A 25,459-nucleotide genomic window follows, 5' to 3' on the forward strand; every position below is an offset into this window, starting at 1 on the left:
GTTTCAAGTGGTGGTCCTTGGCACCTCCATCTTACATATTAAATATGCTATAAACACAGGGTGGTCTCTCACAGAATGGTTGCTGAGAACAGCAGTGAAAATGGCAAGTTCATCTGGTTGGCTGAAAATATTAAGTGGGCAATATGGTGCAGTGATTACTTGTTGTGGATCAATATTTTGGTATTCTATTCACCCCTTAGTCAGTGATCGATTTTCCAAAGATTTGACTTGTCAGTCTCACTCAGGAAATATATTTCTCAAGAATGGCCCTCTCCACACCAGCCCCTGAAAATATTTTGCAAACATTTTCAAACTCCCCTGTTTGTCTGCATTCACCCCCTTGAAAAAGCTTCTTAATTGCCATTTTGTGGTTGTTCCATCCTTTTTAAAAAAACAGATATGTAGATCCAATGCTATGAGGCTTCAGAACCTCGTGCTGTGATTTTCTAGGGGTCATGTTTATGTAGCTACATAGACACAGCACCCTCAAAAAAAATTAAATGAAAGAAATACAACGCGAGATGGCTGGTGCAAGCTCTAAAAATGGTACCAATGAGGAAGTTCAGGGACTACAGAAAAGTGTGGGAAATGTTTTAAGGAGATCCACTCAGTGAGTGAAAACAGTCCCACAAAAGAAACACTCCCAGAAAACTGTTTTCAAAAAAGAATTGCTTGGGAACAGCAGGTGAATAAAACATTTTCAGGCAGGAAATGAAATGTTTTGGGCGAAAACCATGCAGGACTCCATGTAGGAAACATTTTATTTCCTGCCACAAAGTGTTTTATTTAGTTTGTGCAGAAAGGGCCAATAAGGTATTTTTTTCTGGAACTTTCTACAAGGAGACTATTGGGAGTAGAGGCTGAGCATTTCATTTATAAATACATTTGCTTTTGGTTGTGGCTTCATTTCTCTTTTTTTATAACACTGTATATACTTCTCATGTAAGAGACTGTATTGGTGTTTACATTCTGAAGGAGTTTGAACTGGCTTTTTAAAAGACTGAGTAAATTTATTCCCAGGGCAATTCCTGTTGGGTAGTTAATTTACACCTGGGATGGTAGTAACTTGCTGTGCATTTCCTGTGTCGAGATTCCAGGTCACTGAATAATATGATTCATTATTTACATGGTGTATTAGAAACAGAACATCGACTGGCACCTGCAGTTCAGTCCCAGCAGAGGGGAGAGTAACATGTTTTGCAGCTGGGAATAATCTTTCCTCACCTCTAGACCACGCAAGCTGTCTTACCTATAAGACAGGCAAAAAGATTTCTTTGAAAGTTGATGCTTTATACTAAACGTTAATAATGCAGCTGGAACGTGGCAGTTATTATAACTTTCAGAGGACTTTTGGGCAGTTGTGAGAATTCTAATCTTGCAGTCCAAAAGATGCAGACAGCTTTAAAACCCTCTCACCTCTACTTAAGATACTGAGATGTTTATAATTGTATCCCATGTTATCCTGGCAATTTGAAGTGAATAATGACACTGAACACAGTGAAACTAATGGCATAATCACTGGACTAGCCCAATCTTGTCAGATCTTGGAAGCTAAGCAGGGTCAGCCCTGGTTAGTTTTTGGATGAAAGACTAGTCCAGAGGTATAAGCAAGGGGGTGAGACCCCCGGTGCACCAGTGCATCCTCTGCTCCTGCCCCACCCCAGAACGTCCCCGGAATGCCCCTGGAATGCCCTAGCCCAGGGGTCTGCAACCTGCGGCTCTCCAGATGTTCATGGACTACAAATCCCATCAGCCCTTGCCAGCATGGCCAATTGCCCATGCTGGCAGGGGCTGAAGGGATTTGTAGTCCATGAACATCTGGAGAGCCGCAGGTTGCAGACCCCTGCCCTGGCCATACCTCCACAAGGGCACATGCCCAGTGCATCACGCCCCCCCCTTGGAGCTATGCCTCTGAAGACTACCAGGTTTGCTGCGCAGAGGCAGGTGATGGCAAGGTACCTCTGAACATTTCTTACCTAGAAAACTCTATTGGATCACCATAAGTTGGCTGCAACTTAACAGCAAAATAAAAAATAAAAATGGTGATGTTTCCTTAGTATTATAAACAGCGAAACTGGCTGCAATTAATTACATTGCTTGGATGGTTTCAACACCTGCCCACTGCACCCAGCACCAGTTTTTCCCATTGTCACAGAGGCTGGAACCTGCACAAAACTTCTACCATCAGAAGGAATTGCTGAGCCTGAATTGGGAACATTAAAGGTCAGCAATGGCAGAACTCACAAGCCAAACACAGGCCACCTGTGTAGCCTATCAAAGAGTCATTAGGGCGGCAACGCCCAGCGCTGCTGCTGTCAGCATGCTGTATGTGATATCCCTGGCGGCTCTTTCGAAGCACGATGACAGCGCGGAAGCGGAGGCCTCGAAGCAGCGCCAGGGATGCTGCGCGCTCGGAATTGCGGGCAGCAGCCCTCGGGAAAAGGTAAGTGGGGAAGGGCCCATTAAGTGTCTGTCTTTCCTGTTGAAACAATAATTCCAATGATTGGTGGGGTGTGTTTGGCTTGAAAGGTCAAAGGTTTACAGGAAATTAAGCAAACACATAATTTTAATGCCAAAGCTTAGATATAGTAAGAATGGAAAGTGTGCTGTGATTTTTCTTCTGAAACCATAATCCCTCTCCCCATTGACAATCTCTTTCTCTCTCTCCTTGGCCAGCAGGCGTATCTCCTCCTCCTGGTTTTCAGCACATTTTCTGGAGTTAATACATTGGGCAGAGACTTCCATATGTGTCAGGAACTACTGGCACCAAACATGCTCTGATATATTTTTAAATAAGAAAATACCAAATGCCAAAGTAGCAAAGTCTACGTTCAGTGCACACAAAAGAAACTGCACAGTGGGAATCCTGCCACGAAGCCTCTTCAGATGAATAGCTTGTTAAGGCATGAAGCAGTTAGGTGAATAAAAGTGTGATTATGTACCAAAAAGCAGAATGTTATAAGAGCTGCACAAGCTAAATAAATAAGTTCTAGGGCATAGATGAATGTTTTCTCAGTTCTCTTTTCACCTCAGAAGCAGCAATTTCAGGGAGCCTGACCCCCTCTCCCCTGAAAACCCTTCATCTTACCTTTCTCATGGTTGTTAGTGACTGCTCACTGTTAATGTTTCCTATTCAGCTTATTTTCTCTCTCTCTGTTTTATTGTTCCATGAATGATCCCAGCCTATCAGGACTAAAGTACTAGATAGGATGCCTTTATTTTGCAGGCAATTCAGAGAACATATATTCAAGACACATTTGACTTATGGTGACCGCTGGTGGGGTTTTCAAGGCAAGCAATATTCTGAGGTGGTTTTCCATTGTTTGCCTTTGCATCACAATACTAGTATTCCAAAGAGCTCCTGCCCAAATATTTGCAAGGGTTGAGCCTGCTTAGCTTCTGAAATCTAACAAAGTCATGGTAGCCTGTGGTTATCCAAGGTAATGAAATTCTAGCACCATTTTCTTTTTTTTAAAAAAAACTAAAGCTTCCAATGGCAAAGGGAGGGAATAGTTGCTATGGGGATAATCCTGGGGAAAATTTGGAGGACTTGGCCAATACTCCTGCTATTCATAGAAGATACAACCAACTTTTAACATCTCAAAGTTCTTTCCCCATAAATATCTTGACATTGTTGTGAGCTTACCTTTTTGTTTTGGGTGTGGAGAAATGTTTTAAAGCATTTTTTTAGTGTAGTACTTTTTGAGAGAGGCCAGTGTCTCACGTCATTCAATCTGGCATGTACCCAGGTAATGTGCCTCATGTGTATTTAATTGATAGTCTACTTCCGTATTCTGGCTTGGTCCCTTGGCTGGGGAGTCTTTCTGATTCTGCTTGCTGGCAATATCCTATTGCAATCTGCACAGTTAAGTTAAATCTACTCTTTAATAATCCTATCATTTTTCTTTTATAGTTTCTTAGCTGCAGGCCAGGTCAAACCTGGCAACATACCTGGGGATGGGGGGCACAAGATGGGCTGCAGAGTCATATGGCTTCTGGTATAAAAACCATGGAAGTGGTGTGGGCTGCTTGTAATCACTGGAAACTCCGTGGTAAAATGAGTTTTTGGTGATTTTTTAAAGCCACCTATGTCACCTTTGGTTTTTTACTGGATGCCACAGCCAGCTTGGTGGGTGTTATTTTATTTTTCTCTTTGCCACCACACAAAGCTATGTCTTTGCTCTGCTGTGGGGGACCCGAAGTGGCTTATACCATTCTCCTCTCCTACATTTTAGCTTCATAACAACCACGTGAACTATGGTATGCTGAGAAATGTGTGTTTGGCTCAGTGTCACCTAAAAAGCTTCTGTGGTAGAGTAGGGATTTGAATTGCCCACAAACAGTTTTACACACATACAGGCAGGATATATGTATGTTCATTGAAACATATGAACTAGTGGCATTTCTGCCCTGCTCTGGGTGGCCCAGGCTAGTCCACTCTCATTAGATCTTGGGAGCTAAGCAGGACTGGCCAAGGGAGACCACCAAGGAATGCCAGGGTTGCTACAGTCGGCAATGGCAAATCACCTATGTTTGTCTCTTGCCTTGAAAACTTTGCAGGGTTGCTAAAAGCCAGCTGCGACTTGGCAGCCCTTTCCACCATCACTGACATTTCCAGGATGTTCCATTGATGGTTTAAGGACAAAACTCCATCACATCTCACCCACATTCTTTCCCATCCTACCCTCTCCCACTTTTATATTTAACATGTTACTGTGTCAGCATAGGAGCCATTGCTTTTCAGATTCCTATGCCAGTGGGGTGATGTGACTGGGGCACCTGGCCACATGGGTCCATGCCGAAAGTCCTCTCCCAACGTGGCATCATGCCAAACAGACCAAAGCATTTCCCTGTAAGATGTAGCAATAACTCTGTTTTGATATCAATATCAGTGAAGGAATGACCATTCAAAGTGCGAGATGTTGATCAAAGGTGACACGGTGCTGTTGTCCGCGGTCATTTCTGCATGTCAATTCATTTGAAATTGCAAAATCTTTTTTTTAACCATTGATGGCGGGGAGTTCTTTTGCAGCCAGGGGATTATCCAGTTTGAGTCTGATTTTCAGGAATTCAGACATTATTTTCCATTTGGAGAAAACTGCATTAGTAGTGGAAATGTTTGTTATGATTTGTCTGCATGACGCAGTTGTACAGATTAAGGGTTTTACTTTCCTCTAGTGTGTTGTGGCTAGTTATACTCCTCATTCTTGACATTGAAAATAAACAAATAAAACTAGGTAACATAAAGTGCTGAAGAGATGGTTTGATTTCACCCAGATAGTTACCACTGGACTCCTAAGAATGTCCATGAATATAAAAACTGTGCCATTTGTTTAAATGATGGTTTTTAGGTCGCCAGCTCCAAGTTGACAAATACCTGGAGTTTTTTGCAGTGAAGCCAGAGGAAAGTGGGAACTTCAATGGGGTATAATGCCATACAGTCCACTTTAAAAAGTGGCCATTTTCTCCAGAGAAACTGATCTCTGTTTCCTGAAGATCAGTTGTAATAGCAGGAGATCTCCAGGTACTGCCTGGAGTTTGGCAATCCTATTTTTGTTGTTTGTAATTGTTTATAATTGCAGTGGATAAAAATCTGCCAGCTTTCTGTGATGCTCCTTGTCAAGACTTAGGACTGTTTTCCTTGCACACTGAAATCCGGTAAGCTCTGTTTTTGCTGGATGTTCTGCTTTCATGTTATAATACTGTGTATTTGTCTGGTTCAGTTCCTTTTCAGCTACAGAGCAAACCCCATCTTGGTGCTGAAAGTGAGGTAGCAATTTCCCTCACTGTTCAGTACACGCAGCAGTGGTCTTTTGTGTTTCACCTCAATGGTAATTGCTACTTTTCTCTCGTGCTGTTTTGGTTTTCAAACACACAGGGTTTAGAGGGAGAACCAGTGCAGGGCTTTGGATGAAAATCTTCGATTATTTACACCTTGAGTCCTCCACAAATACCCCCAAGGTTCCAGTCCACATGATTTGAGCCATTCAATTTCTAATGTCAGGGTAACTTTAATCCTCTAATAATAAATTCAGCTGCAATCAGAAAAAAACTTCAGACAAGTCCACTCTGAACATGGCGAGACTGGCCTATCATCTTTTTGATTTTAGACATCCGTAAGCCAAGCATATTTATTAACACCTGTGAAGAAAATAAATGTATTCCCAGAATCCGCTATGCAAGGGTCAAGTCACATCTATATATGGATGTGGTTTTTTTTCCTTTCGCATAACTTGTACTTCAGCAGGAATATTGCAAACAGCGTGTGGACTAACAGAACAAAGAAGGTTGCTGATTTCCATAGGGAATTTTTATAAAAATACAAAACAAACAAACAAACTGCAGGGAGCCACATTGGAAAAACACAGATTCCAAAAGAACAAAGAACATATAACTGACGGTGTGTTTTTTGGGGCGGGAGGGAGGGGATATAGAACAAGTAAGCTACCAAATAAACATGAGAGCTTTACTGCCTTTGCTATTACTGCAGTATGACAAAAGAGGGAGCTGTATGTTGCCTGCGAGCTATCTGCCACCCCCAATCGTGGTGAGCAGTAAAGGAACTGCAGTATGGCTGCTGGATAACTGAAGGACCAATGGCTTATTACCTGATCCTGCCAATCCTTTTAAAACCTGAATGTTCAGTCTAAACTACTTGTCTCTGTGAAGAGGGTCATAGTCCCATGTTGTGTGTTTGCTTGAATGTAAAAGTGTATTTTCCCTTCATTGCCACCACTCCAAGATTTAAACTCTGCCTCTCACATAAAAAGTGCTTTGGGGAACCTTGATAAGGCTGCCTCTGAGCAAGAACAAAGGGCCGAGATTCCAAGTGCTTTAAGTTCCCCTATATCTGTGCATCCTCAGTGTGCATGAGCAGTCTCCAGCATGTAGGTAGGATATGAGTCACAGTCTGATTTCGTAAACAGGAAATAACTTTTATGACTAAAAATTAAACTCAAGCACATACATAGAAGTAATAGCTGTCACAGCTCGAAGGTACAAAACTCTGGAAAATGAAAATAAAGCATGTTAAAATAAAAAATAAAGCTAAGTTAAAATATAAGACAGTTATCTTAGGTGGAACAAACACATCCCAACCTTCCTAATGCCCTCTGACGAAGGCAACAGCATTTGGGTGAATGGGTTTGAACCTGTAACAAACAAAGATTACACCCTTTAAAGTTTCTGCCTTCTTTGGCTACCTCCACCCCAACCAACCACCCACCCCCCCACCCCCCCTTTATATTTCCATCATATAAAGAAACATTTGGGTGCTGTGTGGTTTCCGGGCTGTATGGCCGTGTTCTAGCAGCATTCTCTCCTGACGTTTCGCCTGCATCTGTGGCTGGCATCTTCAGAGGATCTGAAGATGCCAGCCACAGATGCAGGCGAAACGTCAGGAGAGAATGCTGCTAGAACACGGCCATACAGCCCGGAAACCACACAGCACCCAAGTGATTCCGGCCGTGAAAGCCTTCGACAATACATATAAAGAAACAGCTTGTGACAAAGTGCATTGACATTCAACAATTACAGGTGTTACACATTTTGGGTATATTCTGATGACTGCATCAGTGGTCATGTTATCCTTCCTCAGAATGTGTTTAGTCTTGAATTCAAAGTCCTGCAGGGTGATTGCTCAGTGAATCAACATCTGATTTTTGTTTTGCACATATTGTAGCCACACTAGAGGGGAATGGTCTGTCTGCAGTAGGAACGGCCAGCTCCACAATTACAGATGTAGGGATGCTGTAGCCCAGGAGTAGTGAGGCATTCCTTCTTTATAGTGGAGTAGTTCTGCTCTTGCAACAGGATTCAGTCTCTTGTCCCTTCCCCCTTCTGAGGGAGAATGGAGCCCAGGCCTCTTTTGGAAGCTTCTGTCATGAGAGTAAACTGCTTGAAATTGGGACCTGCAAGACAGATTTTGCCACAAGTTGGCTTTAGCAGTCTCAAACACCTGATGCCTTGGTTTGGTCTGGACTGCCTTGTCTGGTTGACATTTCCAGCTCAAGTCAGTTAATGAAGCAGCAATCTCACCATACTGCTTCACAAAATGCTTGCAATATGTTGCCATCCCACGGAAAGATGCTAACTGCTTCTTTGTTACCTAGGAGTGGCCACTTATCAGTTGCTTCCACTTTGGACACTGAGGGTTGTATTTGTTCCTGACCCATCTTATATCCCAAATACACAATATACATGGTCCCAAAGGCTCCAATCATAACACAAAGAACTAAAATGCCACTACATTATCATTGTTCATCCGCCTGCCTGCCCACCATTTTGCTTTGCACCCCTTCTTAGAGGAAGGGTAGGGTTAGACTAAGATAGGTAGTAAACATGGAAGGTAGCTTTAACATAATACATACCTGCACATGGTCTAGAACCCTATGAGAGCAACTGAATCAAATGAAGTTTGTTTCTACATAATGTGTTTAAATTCAGATTATAAGCAGAATAATTTTCAAATAAGCCCCTGTAAAATAAAGAGGAGCAGCTGTTGAATACCAGTGTCTAGGATTGTAGTCTAAAACCCCAAAAGCCAGTCACAATCCATGGGATTGTTCATCCCTAAACCTTAACTGTATGTTACTGTGTAATACATGGAATGTTCAAAAACACTCTGAGAAAAACTCTGAGAAAAACCTTAATTACACTCTGAGAAAAACCTTCATTACAAAGGTGGTGTGTTTTATTTTTTCCCCTGGTGTTTATGATCAGGGTAGAGAAGAATAGTTAATCTATTGTGAAGATGCCAATCACAGATGCAGGCGAAACGTCAGGAGAAAATGCTACTAGAACACAGCCATACAGCCAGGAAACCACACAGCACCCCAGTGATTCTGGCCGTGGAAGCCTTTGACAGTACAATAGTTAATCTCTTGACACTGTAAAAGTGTGTGTGTGTGTGTGTGTGTGTGTGTGTGTGTGTGTGTTTGTTTGTTTGTATGTGTGTGTGCTTACTAGAAAAGTGACAACTTTCTGTTTGCTAAAACTGCTCATTGAAGACAAGAAAAATTGCATGTGTACAGCTGGCTTATGGTTGCATTGTGAAGCTAGCTTTCTCCTCAGTAATAGTTTTCTCTCCCACCCCCACCCCCAATGAAGCCAAGTTTCCAGTTACAGTAGCCTGAGCCTGGGAGATTATTTATTCTGGTTACAATCATCACAGCTTAATTGTCCTACAATTGCACTGATGATTACCTTTGCACACTCAGTTCCTGCTTTGCAACACCCCATCCATCCACCTTCTGACTGGGACATAAGGACTCAGAAATCTCCGGTCAAACTGGTATCTGTTGAAGAGAGTTTTAACCCTTGAAAGCCTATATCCCCTTAGTTGGTCACTAAGGTGCTGCTGGACGCAAACCTAGCTCTTCTACCACAAATCAACAGTGATCCCTCTTGAAACTACAAATTACACTCTTGCTCTATTAAAATGCAATGGATTTGCTCAACTGAATTCCTTTCATCATTTCCTCCACAATCAATAGCCCCCACACCATTGAGGAGATTTCTCTGGAAGGGCAATGCTCTCCACAGAACATCGACATACCTTTTAAAGACAGCAGCCGTTCCTTATGCTCAGCCCACATTAATATCTTGCATATTATAGATCTTGCCTGTTGAGTCCAGTGTTTGTTCAAACACTGTACTTAAGACAGCAGTGAAGTTACTCAGTGGAAGAAAGGAACTTTTGAAAGAAGGTGCTGACCGAAGCATGGATTTTGTTCCATCCACGTGCGGCCTTGGCTTCATTTTGTCTGTGCTATGCACAGAGCGTAACAGACATACAGGCTTGCCCTATGGGTGATTCATCAAACTGAATGGTTGGTGGGGAGGGGAAGCCTGGCTGGGGACCGATGTATAAATCTAGGATGAAACCAAATCAGCCTGCATTAAGTTCTGTGCAAAATGACTGGAGTCAGACAAACAGGTTACATAACTGCAATCTCGCAGATGCTAGCAGGAGTCATGCTAGAGAGCTGGCGCAATGGCAATAATTTTCCCAACAGGCTTGCACAGGGCCGTGAATTTCTCCCTGCAACGTATAATAAGCAGTTCAGACCTTCACCAGACCCTGGGCCATCACATACCAGTGGATGCTTTTCTTGGGAGGTGGGTTAGTGCTCAGCAGCTGGGTACCACGCATGCCTCTAGGAAAGATGTCTGCAAGGACGTTTCTCTCCTATCAGTGGCTACAAAAGGGATGCCAAAACACACACTGTGGCCATCTAAGGTTTAACAAAGAAATCTCTAGCCTGTTATTAAAGTGAGCATTGGCAGGGTGTCCACAGAGAAAACCAAGAACAAAGGAAGAATGTGAAAAGTAATTGGGGCCTTTGGGAGGAGTGCTCGCCATGACACACAAAGGGTTTGTGTACACATCCCTCAGCTTCTGGTGTAAGAATTAACTGTGTCATTTATCTGTATAGTTCTCCGTTTAGCAGAGGCTGAAGGTGATTCCTTAGATCAGTGGTTTTTGGAGGCTCCTCAGCAAGATGTGGTAGAAGAGATTTTCTCAGGGCTATTTGGGTCCCCACTTCTGCCAATCTTCCTTTTCAGTAAGAATGCACTAGCATAGTGGTAGGAATCTTGTTTTAGGATCTGGGAAACTTGTGTTCACATCTCCACATTCTCATGAAGCTTACACACTCACAGTCTAACCCACCCCATGCATAATTTTATAGATTTCAATCATATCCTCCCTCAGACATCTCCTCTCCAAACTAAAGAGTCCCAAACGCTGCAGCCTCTCCTCATAAGGAAGGGGCTCCAATCCCTCAATCATCCTCGTTGCTCTTCTCTGCACTTTTTCTATCTCTTCGATATCCTTTTTGAGATGCGGCGACCAGAACTGGACACAGTACTCCAAGTGTGGTCGCACCACTGCTTTATATAAGGGCATGACAATCTTTGCAGTTTTATTATCAACTCCTTTCCTAATTATCCCCAGCATAGAGTTTGCCTTTTTCACAGCTGCCATGCATTGAGTTGACATTCCCATGGAACTATCAACTAAGACGCCCATGCTGCTCCATGCAGATGGGATCTCAAGGAACAATATTTGGAGGGAATTGTGGGCTATAGGAAGTAAAGGCAGGCAAAAAAGTCACACTCCGCAGAGGAAGTTTTCTATCAGCGGTAACACTACTACAGATCCAACCCATAATCTCAGTTCTTGCAAAAGTATGTTCAGCCCTGACGCTTCTTAGCTGATAAAATACGAGGGAAGTAGACAGAACTGTAATCACAGTCCTGACGTGAAGCAATTATTTGTCATGTACACATAGGGAATAGATGCTGACGTACAGCTTATGAGAGCAAGCAGTCACCTTTTTGACTCACTTATGATCTTATTTCCACCCACCATGTTTCTTTCTGTTTCCCATACTTTCAACTGTGCCTTCTCTTTTAATGCTAATAAGTGCACTGTTGTTACGCACCACGCTTCATCCATGGAATGCCAGGGAAAAGAAACATTCTGTAGAGAGGGGAGCATTCTTAACTCTTTATTGCCACCAGAAGAAACCAAGAATGTATCTATATTACCCTCTGTAACCATATGTGGATTGAGCAAATTCTTTGATGCCTTGATCACATGAATCTCTTTCCTAATTTAAACAGCAGACAAAGAAGTAATCTATCTTAGGGACTGTACCATCTCAGATTGCTGCTGGATCTCATCATGGCTTCAGTGCTGGTTTGAATGACTGTCTGTGGACACTTAGGTTTGGTTTTGTATAGTTAGACATGAAGCTGAGTTTATAGAGTAGAGATTTCACAAGCAAAGATGTCATAGGAGGTGTCATGGGGCACTCACAAAACAATAAAAGTTGAAATAGCTAGTTGCCATCAACAGCCTCAGTGGCTGCATTTAGATGTACTAAAGAGGAGCCATGCTGGATCAGACTAGTGATCTATTAAATCCAGCATCTTGTTTCTCACAGTGACCAGCACCCTAAAAGATGCACAAGTAGAACATGGGGGGGGGGGAGTGTCAAAGACTCCATCTGTTGTGACCCCAAGCTATGCATTTAAAGGTATATTGCCTCTGAACATGGTGGCTCCACTTAAACATCATATATTTGACTGATGTGGATTTTCTGACCTGCATGGCTGTGGTTGGGTAGTTTTTGCTCCTAATATTCCACCCGCATCTAAGGCTAGCATCTTCAGAGGCATGTCATCCTTAAAATGCCTCTGAAGATGCCAGCTGTAGCTGAGGGCAAAGTGTTGGGAGCAAAAAGTACCAGACCACAGCCACGCAGCCCAGAAAACCCACAACAGTCAGTTGATTCCTGCCGTGAAAGCCTTCAACAATATGTCATATATTTATTTATTAAAATAATTTATATACTGACTGTGCTAGTTCAAGATGTTTAACAATAATTTAAAATACACCTACCATTTTAAATATATCTGTACATTTCATGTTTCTACAGAAACTCATAGGCTGATACAGATGAATGGAAATGTTTGCACTATGTACTTTCCCATTTAAAAAAACCACAATCTTTTTGGAAGGCAGAAAGGTTGTTTTCTCTGGAAGATGAATAACCAGCTATTTTGCTTAATGCAACTATCCATTTTATCTTAAAAAAACAACTTTAGCTTAAAGAAAGTAATGAAGGTTGGTGGTAACAACACAGACTGATTTATAAATAATGGGAAGATAATAACTAGGGAAAGTAATGAAGAAACCTGCAGGTGCAACAGTTAAAAGATCAGTTGTGACTATCACAGAACAGCGTTCCACAGGCTTCGAGGAACTCTCTGCCTTTTTCAGCCATCAAAGAGAATCCCAGAGTGCAATGTTTAATTATATATGTGGTTTTTAAAATGGAAACCAACCAGCAAGATCGTTGGCTCTCAGGTTATTGTGTTTTTTTCCCCCCTAGAGTTCTAAAATTTGGATTATCTTGGTCAGCGTGATGCACCTGTAGGCAAATAAGGGAACAATTAAACTTCATTGATATTTTCTTAGCCGGTGATGAGAAAGTATAATGGATGATACACTGTCTGGAGCTGTTCAAAATATGATCTTTTTAAATAGAAACGAAGATCTCTGCTTCTTGAAAAACAATTAAACCAGGAGAGCATTAGTAGGGTGGGACTGGGCTCACATTATTGAAGGGGGGAGAGGAGAAAACAGATGATTGGTCTAAGCCTAGAGAAAATCCTGTTAAACGAGAAGTTCAGAATAAGTAGGGTATTTTGGGAAAAGGCAGGAGGAAGGATAGGAGGAGGTTTATTATCATTTTTTTAGTTTTCTTGGGGCAATGAGGTCTGCTTGGACCTGGATAACCCAGACTAGCCCAATCTTGTCAGATCCTGTAAGCTTAGTAGGATCAGCTCTGGTCAGTATTTGGATGGGAGACCGCTACGGAAGTCCCAGATTGAGACGCAGAGGCAAGCAGTGGCAAACCACCTCTGGTCAGCTGTTGCCTTGAAAACTCTGTGCCCCCTTCCCCCCAGTAAGTCAGTTGCAACTCGATTGCAAAAAAGCAGTTGATTAAATAAGTAGTTGATTGCACATAAATCACGGCACTAGAATCACCTAGGCCCATGATTGCGACAAGGGGCAGAGCATGCAGTAAGAGCTCCAGAGGAGGGGCATGCGTGTCTCTGGGCTGACCGGGAAGCCACGCCTTACCACCCGGCAAATAGCATGCTGGCACATGTGGGCTTTGGGGTGGAGCACGCGGTTGCTCCAGCCCGTTTTCGACACCTGGAAGCGAACTGACCCACCCACCCTTCCGGAAGGGAAGGGGCTTTTAGTTTTTTCCTCGTCGTGGCCCTTGGGGAGCAGTTTGGGCAGAGGAGCGCATCCTTGGGGAGAAGGGCTGCATGCCAGACCTCCCCGCTAATGGGGGCCTCTATAAGAGGCTTAAAGCGGGGCACATGCCGCAAAGACATGCACATGCTGCAAAGGGAGAGGGCCACGAAGAATGGGGCAGATGCCCCGTGGCTCACGACTTCTGTCCTCCCCAACAAGAATTGGGTTGAAGCCGGGATCAGCCAGGGATGCTGACCGGCAGATAAGATACGCTCCTCTTGCTCGCCGAGCTTCATTATAATAATTATGTTAACAATAAAGGGCTGCGGCCCAATTTCAATCCAAGCCATCTCTGTAGTTATTACAAGTAGCCTCCACATCTGGCCCCAAATAAATGCGTGCACATTCTGAATTTTAAAATGGCAGCTGTGGTTTTCACACATTTCACCTCAGAAGGCAGGGGCACATGAAGCAGTGCTTCCTAAGATGACAGAATTGTAAGAGTAGGTTCATGTTGGAGAAGGCAGTCCTTAATTATTGGTGTTTCAAAGATCAGGCACATGAATATTCGACTAATTTCTCCACTCCGTAACATTCTTGGTCCACCGGCACTCTGATTAAATTGCTGGGAGGACTATTAATACACATAAAGGTAATCATGTTTTCATTACCTTTGATAGTAGTATTAAATAGTACATTAAAATATTCTCTAAGACACCTTTGTGGACTTTACCTGAAGAAGCATGTTTATTAAAATAAACAAGATGTTCATATTACAGAACATACCTACCTGGGATTTCTCCTTATTTATTTATCTGTTTGTTTTGGACTGTGAATAATCCTCTGTTTCTTGCATTGGAATGCACATTAATAAAACATAAGAGATTCTATACTTTCATCAGGGGAATGTACAGTGAACAAATAAAAACAGTAACATCAGTAAACAATTAAGCCCCATGTCAGATAACTGTTTACTGTTTATACTTACTTGATGTAGCTCCCCTAGGGTAATGCAACAGGTTCAAAACATGTTGGGATTTGTTTTATGTTATTATGCTTCCCCCTGCATCATGTCATATGCATTGTTTGGGGGAAACATGCTGACTTTTTGCAATCCTCCCTTTTGCATTCCCAGATGAGGGACCTCAAGTATGTTGAACCAGTACTATAAACCGTAGCAGGTTGAGAATGGGCAGATAAATATGTGGTTCCATCAGATTACTGGGATAATTTCTTGAGAGCTCGAAAAATAAAATCTTTTCCAGTTGGTTCAGCTGGCTCTGAAATGTTCAGCATTAATTAGCTGCTCTGAAAAGGGCAATTATCAGCAGAAGAAGAAAAAATGGATTTATATCTCACTTTTCTCAACTGTAAGGAGTCTCAAAGTGACTTACAAACTGCTTCCCTTCCTCTCCCTACAATTGACACCTTGTGAGGTAGATGAGACTGAGAGAGTTCTGAGAGAACGGTGACTAGCCCAAGGTCACCCAGCAGACTTCATGTGCAGTAGTGGGGAAACAAACCTGGTTCGCCAGATTGGAGTCTGCCACTAATGCGGAGGAGTGGGAATCAAACCCAGTTCTCCAGACAAGAGTCCACTGCTCTTAACCACTACACCAGGGATCAGCAATCTTTACCACCTAAAGAGCTTTACACTACCCAAAGATCGGCAACCTTTACCACTCATTTGGACCTGTTTTCCATGGCCCTGAAGATCTACCAAGCCGGAGAGTCGCCTCCGTTTTGGCCCCTCCACTCACCTTTCCTTCCAGCGCTGGGAGGCGGAGACGCCGGGCAGAGGGGGGATGGCGGCTGCACGGATGGCAGAGGGAGGATGACGGCTGTTCTGGAGGGACACGCCCATGCTACCCTCCGACCTCCAGGGGCCGGAGGGCAGCATGGGCGTGTCCCTTCAGCCCTCCAGAGCATCGCTGGAAGGAGAGGTGAGTGGAAGGGGTACGAAAAACGGTCCCCTTACTCATGGAGCCACCTCTGGTTTGGCCCCTCCACTCATCTTTCCTTCCAGCACTGCTCTTGAGGGCTGGAGGGACACACCCACACTACCCTCCTACCTCCAGGCCACACAGAGTCGCAGTATAAGGCTGAAAGAGCCACATGAGGCTCTGGAGCCGTGTGTTGCAGACCCCTGAAATACACCAAGCTGGTGTAACTTGCAAACCCACGATCAAGTCACATGTCAACCTAATCCTGGTTTCATCACCTTCTGTCTGACCTGGTGTCTCTTTACTGGCATGTATGCAAATGAGAATGCAGGTGGGGACAGAGACAGGCTTATTTCAAGCCAGGATGATAGCATTTGTATGTTGTATAGGGTTGGCAACCTCCAGGTGGAGCCTGGAGATTTCCCGCTATTACAACTTATCTCTGGACAATAGAGATAAGTTTCCCTGGAGAACAAAAGGCTGCTTTGGAGGGTGGACTCATTGGCATTTTACTCTGCTGAGGTCCCTCTCCCCCTCAACTCCTGTTCTCCTCAGGCTCTACCACCAGAATCTCCAGATGTTTTCCAAGCCTGAGTTGGCAACTCTATTATCACTAAACTAAATAAGGTTCATAAATAAACTTCACATCATATTTTCAGGACTTCTTACTATGGGTCAATTCCCCACTCATGATTAGATGCGTGCTTGTCACTCCAAATATCCAGGTTTCCTGCATAACTCCCCACTACATCAGTGCCGAACGTGCATTCACCCCATTTCTGTCAAACCCCCCCCCCCCACGTATTATTTTAGAACCTATAAGGAAGTAGACCTTTTCGAAAAACACTTGGTCAATCTGGAGCAGTGGGGAAGTTGACTTGTTTGGGACTCTTTAGTTTGGGGGGGGGTTGACTCGTTTGGGACTCTTTAGTTTGGAGAGGAGGTGGCTGAGGGGGGATATGATTGAAGTCTACAAAATTATGCATGGGGTAGAAAATGTTGACAGAGAGAAATTTTTCTCTCTTTCTCACAATACTAGAACCAGGGGGCATACATTGAAAATGCTGGGGGGAAGAATTAGAACTAATAAAAGGAAACACTTCTTCACGCAACGTGTGATTGGTGTTTGGAATATGCTGCCACAGGAGGTGGTGATGGCCACTAACCTGGATAGCTTTAAAAGGGCCTTGGACAGATTTATGGAGAGGAGAAGTCGATTTATGGCTACCAATCTTGATCCTCCTTGATCTCAGATTGCAAATGCCTTAACAGACCAGGTGATCGGGAGCAACAGCCGCAGAAGGCCATTGCATTCACATCCTACATGTGAGCTCCCAAAGGCACCTGGTGGGTCACTGCGAGTAGCAGAGAGCTGGACTAGATGGACTTTGGTCTGATCCAGCTGGCTTGTTCTTATATTCTTAAGTTGGGGGGGGGGGGTGAGTCCGGATTCGAACTACCCGCCCTTGCGAGTGACATGGAGCCTCCCATCCAATCAGGGGCCTTTTTTTAATTTCACATACCTAGAATCCACATGGATACATGGTGACCTGGGGCTGTTTAGAATTATTTTCTGATTTTCTGCAACACAAAGGTACACTACACAGAAATGGGGCATCGCGTACAGTTCTTCTGTGCATGCTCGCGCAGACATCGATCTGAAGTGCAAGAAATAAAAAAAATTCCCACCCCAGCACAACGCAGCAGCCAATCAGGAAGTCCCTGAGCAGATCATGCGGCAGATCCATGAACAGTGGGGAATTCAGCTTGGCTTCTGCGTCGCCTGGAGCAGGGGTCGTTGGGCTGCAGTGGGAACCATGAAACCGTGCTGAAAAGGTCCCGAATCAAACCACTTTCATTTTTCCAGTGGGAAATCGACCATAGTTAGGGCAACAGTGTGTGCTCAGTTAACCATATTAAAGTAAACAGTAGTTTCATGTTATGTCTAACCTGGCCTGTTGAGTTTGACTGCAGAGTAACATCTTCTAAGTCTGTTGCAGTCAGTAGGTTAGAAGGGTATAACTCTGCTTGGGATACACTGTACTGTAGGTTGGATTATAGTTTAGTATTCTTACTAATTGTTTTACAAAGGAACACTCAACAATAAAAATGAAAGCAGAAGAAATACAGCCTTCTCAGATCCAAGGGACACATTTCTGATCCAACAGAACAATGTGTGTCATTTTCTGTCTGGGTGATTCTTATAGACTGATTTTATTGATTAAACTAATCTATGATTTGAAAACAACTCCCTAAATTTTGGGTTTATTTTTGAAGATTCCTTGTGGGTATATATTGGTTTCACTGAACAGATTTATAACCCACCACAAAATTTTATATAAACATCCAAAGTACCTGACATAAAATATAAAAATCTATACAGAAGTAATTAAGAATATAGTAGTATCCAGCCACAAAATCAAACCAGAAACTCAAAAAACCCAAAATCAAAACAGCAGCCATTTACAAACAGAAATCAGAAGGGAAATCCATAGCAAACGGCCCAGAGTAAATCAAATAGTTTTTACCTGGCAACTCTGAGGACACCTGGCAAACATCCCCGGAGAGGGCATTTCACAGATGAGACATCATCATGGGGAATAATGTAGATGGGGTTATTCCCCATTTGAATAAATACCCCAAATTGGCAAGGAGAATCACACGAGCCTCTCAATGCTGATTAGAAATGGATAAACTCAACAAATATCCATGGGAATCAAAGGCATTTTTGAGGCCTGTTTGGCATTTCCCTTTGCCCTTTTCGATGTACTTGTCATGCTCCTTTCCTGCATCACTCTCATAAAACATTCCTTGTGTCACTTTTTTGAAATATTGATATTATCCTAAGGCAAAGATAAAAACACAGCCGAGCAATATAGGTTGGTGATAGAATTATTTGCAATACACAGAAATCTCTGCTGATGTTTAGGGCTGGCACAGTATTAAACACATTACTTTTGCTGACAGGCGTTTTCATTTCCCCTCGCTTCACAAGTGAGAGGAATTGGAAAGAAATCTAGTTTTCAATTCAAGGCCTGTTCAATAAAAAATGTAAACCCAAAGTACTGATGGAATTGGCAGCGCCTAGTTAAATCAAAAGGGACCTCACCGGAAGCTTAAATTTATTTCCAAGAGTCATATAAATAAAGAGAGGAAGAAGGAAAATGATCAGTCCTTTAGATTTATGCATTCTCAAAAAAATTCCTCCTCTGCTGCATAAACCATTCAAAGTACCTTATTTTGACCCAGGAAGGAACAGAGGGAAGAATCCAGCAGTGCACTCCTAAGCAAAGTACTGGCTTCAGTTGAGTTAGAAGGGTATCATCCAGTTCAGGATTATGCTGAAAGCAGATCAATTAATTTGGAACCTCTAAAACAGTCACATGGTTGGGATGCTGTGTGGTTTCTGGGCTGTATGGCCATGTTCTAGCAGCATTCTCTCCTGACGTTTCACCTGCATCTGTGACTGGCATCTTCAGAGGATCCTCCTTCAGAGGAATGCTGCTAGAACACAAAACCACACAGCACCCCAGTGATTCCGACCATGAAAGCCTTCAACAGTCACATGATTATTGAAAAAAATTATTTTAGAAAGTAGAAGTTCTATTTCAAGTTCAAGCTTTTGTGGATTATCCTTCCCCTCCCTGCCCAAATATTACTTTTTGTTATTAACTGGGTTCTTATTTTCCCTCCTGTAAATTTCCAGTGAATTTATGAACTTTGCCCCATGGTACTATGCATTGTTCCACTAGTAGCATCTGCAAATTAATACTGGATGGCATAATGTCCTGGAGGGCTTTAGGGAGCCTTCCAAATACAGGCCTACATTCTTCTACTGTCACATTTGTCCATTCACAAGAAAAAGACACTGAAATGAACCTGACTACTTTACTTCATCAAATACAAAAAAGAAAAAATATATACATTAATGCATATTTACCTATGAATGTATTTATGTAGCAGGCATCAACTGTCTTAATGTGATGCCACCTGGATTGTGCTCTCCAGAAAGCAGCAGCTGATCTCAGATGCCAAAGATTTGTATCTCCCATCCTTTCCACCCAAAACAAGCATAACCAAACACACATCACATGAGGAACCAGTGTACAACTTCCAAGAGCTGTTCAGGCTAATACAGTGCAACATCATATTAAAGGGATTAAAATATTCAAATAGTCATATTTTCATATGCAGATGTGTATTTGGGGGTGGGATTTTTTTTAAAGTTGAAAAATGTAGAAGGCCTGCGGCACTGGGTTGTCAGTTCTGGGTTGGGAAAATCCTGGAGATTTGGGGGATGAGGCAGGAGTTGGTGGAGGGCAGGATTTGGGAAGAGTGGGGTCTCAGCAGAGTATAATGCCACAGAATCCATACTGCAAAGCAGCCATTTTCTCCAGGGGAATTTATCTCTGTAGCCTAGAGATGAGATGTAATTCCTGGAGATCTCCAGTCACCACCTGGAGGTTAGCAACCCTTTCGGAGGAGGAGGAGGAGGAGGAGGAGGAGGAGGAGGAGGAGGAGAAGGAGAAGGAGAAGGAGAAGGAGAAGAAGAAGAAGAAGAAGAAGAAGAAGAAGAAGAAGAAGAAGAAGAAGAAGAAGAAGAAGAAGAAGAAGAAGAAGAAGAAGAAGAAGAAGAAGAAGAAGAAGAAGAAGAAGAAGAAGAAGAAGAAGAAGAAGAAGAAGAAGAAGAAGAAGAGTGAGCACTGGCAGACAACCTTGTTCCATAGTTCCTGCTCCATGTTTTCTCAAAGTCATTCCCAAGAGTCTCATGTAGGGTTGCCAGCTCTGAGCTGGGAAACACTTGGGGATTGTGGGAGTGGAGTTTGGGGAGGGCAGGGTTTGGGGAAGGGAGGGACTTCAATGGGTTTAATGCCATAGAGTCCACTATCCAAAGCAACCATTTTCTCCAGGGGAACTGGTCTCTATCATCTGGAGATCAGCAGTAATCCTAGGAAATTACTGGAAGTTGGTGACTTTAGTCTCATGCCTTTATCTTAAGTGATCAGCATGGAGCCATCAGGCAGATTGGCTTACAGATAAACATGTAGTCAATAAAGGTTTTGCTTCCTGCAAACCTGTTGTCCTTTGGGGAAAGGACATTGCAATACATCCCTGATGTAACCTGAATAGATGAATCTGTCGTGGTGGTGAAGGTGAAATTGTCATTGTTCCCTTATGGAGGAGTTTTCTAGCATACCATTCAAAACATTATGTAGGACCAGAGCAACCATCACTTTGAATCTCTTCCCTTCTTTTTCTTTGTAATATTGAGGCAAACATAGCAAATCACCTGACATCACCACACACTACATTTCCTTGAGGGTTATGCCCTTGCCTTCCCCTCTGGAAACTTGCTGTTGGATAGGAAACCAAGATGCAAGTGTTATAGCTAGGCCAGGGAGAAACAAAAAAGGAACACACAGGATTCAGGGCAGAGAAAACAATAGAACCAGACAGGAGGTTCTAGAACTTTGGTTCCCAACTATTTTCATGTCTAAATTTACTTCATATGGTAACCCATCCAGGGCTTGCCCAAGGTGGGGTTTTTGTTTTGTTTGTTGGTGCACTAAGCAAACTACAACCTTAGTGCCCATCTATTGCAACATACTGTTTTCTACAGTGCCCAACCAAGTATTTTCAAGAAGCTACCAAACTTCAAACTTCACACAAAGGGTACAGCTGCCCACCCCCCACTATAAACTTCAACATTCTTCTCTTCTGCTCGCTGGACCAGACGCATAGTGGAGGAGACATTCTGGGGGTGGGGGTGGGACTCGGTTGAGGAGATACCCAAAGAAGGCAGATGGGAGTGAAGATCTTGGTGGCAAGGATCTAGGTCAGTGGTTCTCAACCTGGGGGTCACAACCTCTTTGGGGGCTGAACAATCCTTTCACAGGGGTCGCCTAAGACCATCGGAAAACAGTCTTTTATATTTTATATATACCAATTTTATTGTTAGGGGTCACCACAACACGAGGAACTGTATTAAAGGGTCGTGGCATTAGGAAGGTTGAGAGCCACTGATCTACCGGTAGGTGCTGTATGTCTTCCATGTCAATGAAACAATAAAGGGGGCTGGGCAAGAGACCAGGCTGCTGAAGAGGCAGCACCAAGACAGAGTCCAAGCACAGACACGCCTCTTTCTCTCTGGCTTTCCCATGGCATGCTGAACTACTTTCCAGCCTCCTCTCCTTCTTCCAGCTACTTCAGTGCAGCTACTATATAGTTCCCTGAGGGCTTTTTTCCTCCTCACTCATTGTCACAGAGGAGGAGGGGAAGATGAGAATGTTAGAAGTTGGGAAGAAAGAAAGAAAGAAAGAAAGAAAGAAAGAAAGAAAGAAAGAAAGAAAGAAAGAAAGAAAGAAAGAAAGAAAGAAAGAAAGAAAGAAAGAAAGAAAGAAAGAAAGAAAGAAAGAAAGAAAGAAAGAAAGAAAGAGGGTGCCAAAGGAGAAGCCTCCATGAGGGAGAGCTGGCCTGTGACCCACTTTCAACCCACTTTGCAACCCACTTCTGGTTTCAACCACAAGTTAGGAAATGCTGTTCTAGAGCACACAGCTTCAAGCAGGAGCTCTTGACTTTCCTGCCGACAGTTGCTCTCCAATAGGCTCAGCTGGAGATAAAGAAAACCTGGCCAGGGGAGGGGGGGCTCTACCAGGGGCCTCAGAAAAAAACTTATTTCCCAAGCAGGGTGGGTGAGGAGCTGTTCCTGACACTTGCTAACAAATGAGGTGTCGATAAGGGGAGGGGAGTTTGCATTAAATTGTATCAAACACTTATGCTTCCCTTCACACCTTGCTCAACAGGCTAGAAAATGTGCTTAGCGCACAGCTTAATATGGAGATGCGCTCCTTGTGCTAATGTGCCTCACAATTATTTCAGCTACTTTGCACATCTGGTACGTTGTGGGATATTCGGCATGAAATCATCAGCCTCCACACACCATCTTGAAAGCAATGTGTGTGGTCTAAATGCTCAAGTTGATGTGGGTGTCAGCTGTACAGTGATGCCTTCTGTACTTTTGCTTCGCTTTATATCAGGAAACAGCCCACCCATCTACACACACACACACCTCACACCGTAGCAAAGCCTGCAGGGAGGGAGAGTTTGCTGCAGAGTGAGGGGAAAGAAGAGGAAACCATGGGTTGTTTTTAAGATGTCCAGTCTCAAGTATGTATTGTGCTTGGATGGGGTTAGTCAACCTCCTGGTGGACCCTGGAGATCTCCCAGAATTATAACTGATCTCCAGAATACAGAGATTAGTTCCATTGGAGAAAAATGGCTGCTTTTGGAAGTTTGCTTCTGTGGCTTTTTTTAACCCTACTGGGGTTCCCCCCTTCCCAAAGCTTCACCTGAAATTTCCAGGAATATCCCAATATGGAGTTGGCAATCCTGTCCTTAGATCTCACAAGATTTTCAGCAAAGGGTGAGGACCTCCCCAGACAGACAAGAGTACTGTATGTTTGAATGTCACACACTTTGAAAATGCTTATTAACTGTTCTTTACATATTTATATGCTGCTGTTCTTCCCAATGGGAACCCAGAGCGGCTTATAACATTATTCTCCCTTCCTCCATTTTATCCTTACAGTAATAAACTTGAGATTAGGCTCGGAACAACTGAATGACTCACGCTCCTTTAGTGAGCTTCAGTGGCAGAGTGGAGATTCAGGCCTGGGTCTCCAAGGCTGTAGACAGCCACTCAACCCACTGTATATTCTGGTTTTCTATCAACCTGATAGCTATTACCTTGAGTGGCTCTGTGGAACAATAAAAAATGCTTTTGTGGTTATGTCTATAGCAAAGGGAAGAAGAGGAGGAGGAGGAGGAGGAGGAGGAGGAGGAGGAGGAGGAGGAGGAGGAGGAATTTGGATTTATATCCCCACTGTAGGAGACTCCAGGGGGCTTACAATCTCCTTGCCCTCCCCCCCCCACAACAAACACCTTGTGAGGTGGGTGGGGCTGAGAGAGCCCCAGAGAGCTGTGACTAGCCCAAGGTCACCCAGCTGGCATGTGTAGGAGTGCACAGGCTAATCTGAATTCCCCACATAAGCCTCCACAGCTCTAGCGACAGAGTGGGGAATCAAACCCGGTACCCCCAGATTAGAATGCACCTGCTCTTAATGACTACGCCAAGGATAAGTGGGTTCACTGCCGGGAGAAGACGGCAAAATGCTAATGGGGACAGAGAAAAGACAGAACTATATAATATTCCTGGGGCTCCCAACTTTTAGGTGGGGGCTGAAGATCTCCAGAATACAGAGATCGGTTGCCTTGGAGAAAATGACACCTGCAGAGAGTGAACTCTATGGCATCCCATCCCTCTTGAGCTCTCTCCCCTCCCCAAACTCTCCCCTCCGAGACTCTCCCCCCAGATCTCTAAGAACTCCCCAACTCAGAGTTGGCAGCCATAAATATTCCTGGTCTGCATCTGGAGATGCTTATTGTGTGTATTGTTGAGATTTTGACAGTTTGGAAGGGGCTTCTGCACTGAAGAACTACAGAGATGCTAACAGGCTGAAGAAAATGACTTTGTTTAGCCTACAGAACATTCTGTTTACAATGGGCTGAGTTAAATTGTTTGTTTTATCTGGGAGGGGGCAGGGGGCGGGGAGAAATGGAAGTGGACATCTTGAATTACAAGGGAGTAGATATAGGTAAAACAGTATAAGAATTTTCCTATCCAGCAATGGAGCAAGCTGTCTAACAAGTATTGATGGCCACTAGCTTAAGAGGGCTTTTGAAAGAGGATTAAGGAACTTCATTGAGGTTAGATCTATGAGCTCCTGCAAATCATGCTGGCTACATGCAATTTCCAGACAGTGTACCCATATTTTCAACAGCCCATTTTTTCCAATATCTGTCTGGTATCTATTTTCTGATACATTTATCCTATGTTTTTCTCTGATTTTGCCTTTTGGGAATGCGTTGTTAAGAGTTTAAATTGCGGTGGTATCATTTTTAGGTTTTAACTCTCAGAGGTCTCTAGAAGTTAAATCTCTGAATGGAGGGGCTGCGTGCTTTTGCATTTATTTGTTTACATCCTGCGTTTCTCCTAGTTAGGACTTAACAGCTTAGATCAATTAATCAATCAAGCTTAGAACATTCTCCCATCTTCCATTTTCTCAAAACAACAACTCTGTGAGGTAGGCCGAGAGTTTGTGACAGACTTGAGGTTGCTCAGCAATCTTCCATGGTTGAAGTGAGGTTGAAGTGAACACAGGACTCCCAGGATCATAGTCCAGTGCTCTACTCAATACACCATGCTGGTTCTGTGGATGCAGCTTGTCTCATGTGCATATACATATAAACGTACATACATTAATTTTAAAGCAATGTAACATCTCCGATAGGACCTTTTCCATTTGCTGAGGATCTGCAGGAGCTGGAATTTTGGAGCTGCTGACCATCTGTTGCAGGAAAATTATGTCCACCCAAATATCTTTAAAGAAAAGAACAAATAAGTGTGCGTGCGTGCGTGCGTGCGTGCGTGCGTGCGTGCGTGCGTGCGTGCGTGCGTGTGTGTGTGTGTGTGTGTGTGTGGGCTCACCCAAGGTCATCCAGCAAGCATCCGTGGCAAAATGGTGATTTGGCAAAATGGTGACCCCGACCATTACACCATGCTGGCTCTCCTTTCCATTTCTAGGTCTAAGGAAGGTAGAGTAAATGAACAGAGTGCAGCTACTTCAGCAATTAGCTATGTAGCTAATTAACATTGTTTTATTGTGGAGAGGGCCTT

General features: G+C 43.5%; 1 protein-coding gene and 1 long non-coding RNA gene across 15 annotated transcripts in view; both read left to right on the forward strand.

The window, feature by feature from the left end:
- The window catches only part of NRXN3 (neurexin 3), a 1,536,364-nt gene that overhangs the window by 908,634 nt on the left and 602,271 nt on the right, over nt 1–25,459 (forward strand). The window lies entirely within an intron of this gene.
- Nucleotides 20,599–22,018, forward strand: LOC125426585. The gene is made up of 2 exons (XR_007243536.1): nt 20,599–21,559; nt 21,759–22,018. It is a non-coding gene; the product is annotated as an uncharacterized LOC125426585 (long non-coding RNA).

Source organism: Sphaerodactylus townsendi, linkage group LG02 (genome assembly GCF_021028975.2).
Source record: "Sphaerodactylus townsendi isolate TG3544 linkage group LG02, MPM_Stown_v2.3, whole genome shotgun sequence".
NCBI lineage: Eukaryota > Metazoa > Chordata > Lepidosauria > Squamata > Sphaerodactylidae > Sphaerodactylus > Sphaerodactylus townsendi.